This window comes from Mus musculus, chromosome 9 (assembly GCF_000001635.26).
Source record: "Mus musculus strain C57BL/6J chromosome 9, GRCm38.p6 C57BL/6J".
Lineage (NCBI taxonomy): Eukaryota > Metazoa > Chordata > Mammalia > Rodentia > Muridae > Mus > Mus musculus.
The window spans coordinates 14,674,830-14,680,274 of NC_000075.6; the positions used below are offsets into that span (position 1 = coordinate 14,674,830).

At 49.3% G+C, this 5,445-nt stretch overlaps 1 pseudogene; it reads left to right on the top strand.

Annotated features, from left to right (window-relative positions):
• Window positions 1-4,120: 4,120 nt before the first annotated feature.
• Gm19790 lies at window positions 4,121-5,445 on the top strand (annotated as a pseudogene).

A 5,445-nucleotide genomic window follows, 5' to 3' on the forward strand; every position in this document is an offset into this window, starting at 1 on the left:
GTACACATGGACATTTAAATCTAGATTTAGACCTGGAGCTCTTATGTCTCCAGGAGGATTGCTTGGCTTTCCATTTAAAGCTTTGAGTTGGTTCTCATACCCACCCAGGCTAGACAGCTCAGAGGATGATGCTGAGAGATGGGGGTGAACTGTGCATGCCAGTCCCGTTATCCTGAGGGCCTTCTCTACTGGACTGGCACAGCTTGAGCCAACGGCTGAAGTGAGCCTCGGGTTAGAACCCTGGACAGAGGACATGCCCTAGCCCCTCTCATCTGGAGCCTTGTCCCAACTCCTGCTCTGGCACTGCAGGGCTGAGAACTTCCTATCCAGGGCTTCTCCTGAGCAGTGGGACTTCTACTAAGAATGAGCAGTGGCAGCAGGAGAGCGGGTTGTTCTGGGACGGGAACCATCCAGGGCCCAGGAGCAGGCAGGGAACTAATTACAGTGTGTGCCCCTTGCCTGCTTCTCAATCCAAAGAGAACCAGTCACACACCATATCACACCCTCCCTTCCCTCTCCAGCCCTAAACTGAGAGTCAGGGATATTTTAATCAGCTCATCTGTCCCTTGAGGATTATTTCCTGCAACTTGTCTCCAGATAGCAACTGGATTTGTTCCCCGGGTCTTCTGGCCCAAGCCAGCCAAAGAACACATTCTGATAACAATTGCTAGCAGAATCTTAATTTAGAATTTGCAGAATACTGGGATGGTCTTCTTTCTCTTCCACCACAGCCTTGGGCATGACCACCGTTTTTGCATCAAAGAAGATGGCCAGAGGAGCAAGGTGGAACTGACCAGGGGTTGCGCTGAGGCCACTGCTACTGCCTGTGGAGTCAGTCAGACCACACACACACACACACACACACACACACACACACACAGGAAGGCACAGTGAGCTGAATCAAGCTGGGACCAGATAGGGGATGATTCTCAGAGGCATAGATGGGAGGGAGACAGGTGCTAAGAGCTCAGATTAAGAGCCATAGGAGGCCTGCCTGAATCTGTTTGTACACGCCTGCACTGGTCCTGAGGACGGAAGGTCTGGGTGCTGTGCCCACAGCTGTTGGGACAGGTCCAGGACTCACCTGGTTATCCTGGGAGAGAGGTGTCAATCATCCTCCAGTTCCCTGCTGGCAAGCTCTCTTCAAAACCGCCTCCAGAGACAGCCCAGGAATGGGGGCCTCCCTGTTTGTCTGGCTCTCAGGAACTCTGCCCATCGAATTTGAATAGAGTCCAAGGCAGGTGGGCAAAGTGAAGCTCTTTCTTCTTAGAAGTGGGCGATGGTCGCTCCACCCTCTTGCACGTGTGTGTATAAGGTGTGTATATTCTTTTGAGACATGCCTGTCCTGTCTTCTAGCTCTTGTGTGTCTGTATCTCTGTCAAAGCTGGCTGTCATCATGGGATTAAGCCCCATACCTCTGAGCTTGCCTATGTTCCTAGTATTACAAAAAAAAAAAAAAAAAAGGCAGGAAGAAAGGAAAGGGGTGGGTGAGGGGTTAGAATACCCAGCCAGTTACATCATGAATCCTCCGTTTATCACAGACAGTGTAAGGGGTGGGGGAATCTGGCACTGACCCCAGTCCTGAAAGCAGGAACCAGTATTTCCACATTTTTTTAGCTTGGTTGCGGAAGTTATAGATGGACACAGCAATACCTGTCTGCCTGACTCATAGGGCTGTCACAAAGATAGCAGATGGAGCAAGGTGAAGCACCCTGCTGCACCCCTGCATCAGCCTGACAGCCTAGCAGCTGGGACAAGCTCTGCTGTGGTTCTCCTGAGGAGTGCCACATTCCTATCCTGCTATGAAAGGGACAAAGGGAGCCCTGGGCTGGTCAGGAAGGTAGGCAGCTTGGAAATGTATCACAACCTTTTTGCTATTCTCTAAGCTGCAGTCACATGGGGAACAGTCACTTTGCAGTCCTGGAGCGCCTCATGGCAGTGGCTCCTGGAGGAAAGATTGTTGAGCTACATGGGAGCTAAATCCCAGGCCTGCACCCTCTATATCAGACACTCCCTCTCCCTCTCCCTCTCCCTCTCCCTCTCCCTCTCCCTCTCCCTCTCCCTCTCCCTCTCCCTCTCCCTCTCCCTCTCCCTCTCCCTCACCCTCACCCTCACCCTCACCCTCACCCTCACCCTCCCCCTTTCTTTCCCCATGAGCATGTACATGAGCACCTGTTTGTGCATACATGTGGGAGCCAGAAGTCAACTCGGGGTATCTTCTTGTATTGCTCCTCACTTAACCTGCAGCTCTCACCCGGTGTCCAGCAAACTCCTCCCTGCTGTTTTGGGATTACAGACTGTGTTGCTGTGTTCAGTTTTTGTGAGTGCTGGGATCTAAGCGTAGGCCCTCCTTCTTGCTCAGAGAACACTTTAATCATAGGGAGACATCTCCCTATGAAGGGAAATTTTGGGAAGGAAATTGAGATTATTTTAAAGAATGGGCCATTTCCGAAAGGGTCAGTGTGAAGTGACGGGAGCATCAGGACATCTCTGACAACCACAGCGTGGGTGCTAAAGCAGGAAGGTCAGAAGCTCGCTCACTCACGCATTCATCTTGATAGATGGGAGGAAGCCGGACTGATCAGGTCCAGAGTGGTAGGTGGGGGCTGGAGTGTCTCCTAGAATGGGAATGAGGGTGGGAATGGGCTTGCAAGAAAGCCAGTGCCGATGTATAGGGCCTGTCTGAGCTGTCCATTCAAAGCCAAAGGTTCCACTAAGGGAAAGGGCAAGGCAGGATTAGATTAGGTTTCAAAAGCCTGCTCTGGTTGTGGTGGAGAAGACAAACAGTAGGGCTGTGGAAGGGAACTTGTGTCCTTAAAGAGCACAGAGGCTCTGGACTGAGAGAGAGCTAACGTCACATAGTTGCTCCGTCTGTGAATTCAGAGCTGAGTGAGCACTTCAGAAGTGGAGCCTAGTAAGAGACAGTGGAGTCACTGTGTGTGTGTTCCAGAGACACTTTCTCTTCCTTCTCTCTGTTTCCTGGCTGCCACAGGGTCAGCCCCTTGGATGCTCCGTGTTTTCCTGTTACCTTGAAGTCTTACCTCAGGACTGTGACAATGGTACCAGCCAACTGCAGAGAGGATACTTTGAAAGCAAATGAACCTCTTACTTGTGGTTGTAAGTTGATTTTCTCTGGTATGTTGTTGCATCAATAGGAGTTAATTGACATCACGCACAGCACTCCATTAGAGGTGACACAAGGACAGCCAGCCAGGTGTTCAAGTAGAAAGCGTGTTCCTGCAGGAAGGGTTAGACACAGCTTTCCTGCCTCCTGTTTTCATTGCCTTTCCTATTACCCTCCTAGCTCCTGTCTGCCTTCAGAACAGTTGTCTCCTTCCTCATCTGTGGAGTGGGGCAGATCTTCAGAAAGCAAGACTTGTTAAAAAAATAATTAATCCTATGTAAATAAACTTGACATATATGTATATATAATCCATGAAGTCCCATTGTCTATAATTTATTGCTTGAGCTTTTTTTTGCAATTTTTATTTATCCTTCTCTCATACACTACATCCCTACCACAGCCTCCCCTTCCTCCGCTCCTCCCAGCCCCTCTTCTCCTCCCTCCCAGATCCACTGCTCCTCCATTTCCCTTCAGAAAAGAGCAGGCTTCCCAGTGATGTCAACTGAACACAGCATAACTAGATGCAGTAAGACTAGGCACAAGCCCTCATATCAAGGCTGGATGAGGCAACCTAAGAAGAAGAAAAGGGTCTCAAGAGCAGGCAAAAGATTCAGAGACAACCCTACTTTCATTGTTAGAAGTCCCCTAAAAAACCCCAAGCTAAACAACCACAGGATGTACACAGAGGATAGAGCACAGACCATGCAGGCTCTGATTGCTGCTTCAGTCTCTCTGAGCCCCTTTGGGCCCTGCTTAATTCATTCTGTGAGCCAAGGTCTCCTGATGCCCTTGACCCCTATAACCCCTATACTTCTTTCTCTCCCCTTCTGCAGGGCTCCCTGTGCTCTGCCTAATGTTTGGCTGTGGGTTTCTGCATCTGTTTCCATCAGCTGCTGGAGGAACCCTCTCTGATGACAACAGCGCCAGGCACTGATCTATGAGTATAGCAGAATCATTTCATTGACCTTTGGGGGGGGGGGGAGTCAATCATGTTAGGTTCTACCCTAGGTCTCTGGGCCATTCAGCTCCCAATTCCTAGCCATTCAGCCCAATTGAGCATGGGCTCCCCCATGTAATTTGGGCCTCAAGTTAGACCAGTCCTTGACTGTTTACTCCCACAAGTTCTGTGCCACCATTGTCCCAGCATATCTTGCAGTCAGGACAAGTGTGGGCAGGAGGTTTTGTGGCCGAATTGGTGTCCCAGTCCCACCACTGGAAGCCTAGGAAGCAAGGCTTTTACCACTCCGTATTATCCATGTTCAAGCTTATGAAGACAGTGAAAACCTGCCAACAAAGGGTAAACAGATTCACAGTGGATTTCCAGGAGTCTGGAAAGAGCTGTACTTCACTTTGTATGAGCTCATACACATAGAGAGACTTTAGGCTCCTTTTCCAGAGATCAGGTAGCTGTTAGCTCATATCTGTGTCCTTGCCACTTCACATCAAGCTGACATTTGGTGGACATGCTGGTGAGCTTGCATTTAGTGACTGTAGAATCTTGAAAATTCAGAAGGTCGTTGATTCATTTCTCAGTCTTCCAAGGCAGGAATGTGTTTCAACCTCTCCTGAACGTCAGGTGGACTCCGTAAGAGATTTAAGAACTGGCCAAAGTAGATGCAGATTCTCACTTTCAGTCACTAACAGGTGCACACCGAGCAGTTTCTCCAGCAGTGCCCTGCAAAGAGAGACTCATGGCTTCAAGAACATCCCACTCTCACCAAGGGATAGACAGATGCACGCACAGTGGATGTCTAACAGGATGGAAATTGGGTTCTGAAGCAGATGTGAGGGACACTTGAATTCCCTCTGAAGAAATGAGTGACTAGCCCATGTAGATTGTGTTTACAACTGTGCAGTCATACTAAGGAAGCTTGTCTCTGCATGGCTTCGATCAACAAGAAAGGCTCTTATTAAAAAGTAAGCAGACGATTGGAGTCATTGCACTGGCCCTAGGCGGACGTGGGGCCCCTCCTGCTCTGTTTCCTGCTCCTGCTTTCTCCTCTGCGCACCAGCAGGATGGCCCACAAGCAGATCTACTACTCAGACAAGTACTTCGACGAGCACTACGAGTACCGAGTATCAGCATGTCATGTTACCCAGAGAACTTTCTAAACAAGTACCCAAAACTCATCTGATATCGGAAGAGGAGTGGAGGAGACTTGGTGTCTGACAGACAGAGTCTAGGATGGGTTTCTTACATGGTTCATTAGCCAGAAGCGTATATTCTTCTCTTTAGACGACCTCTTCCAAAAGGACAACAAAAATGAAGTGCAGCTGGGATCATCTAACCTTTTTCAAATTTAATGTATGTGTGTATATAA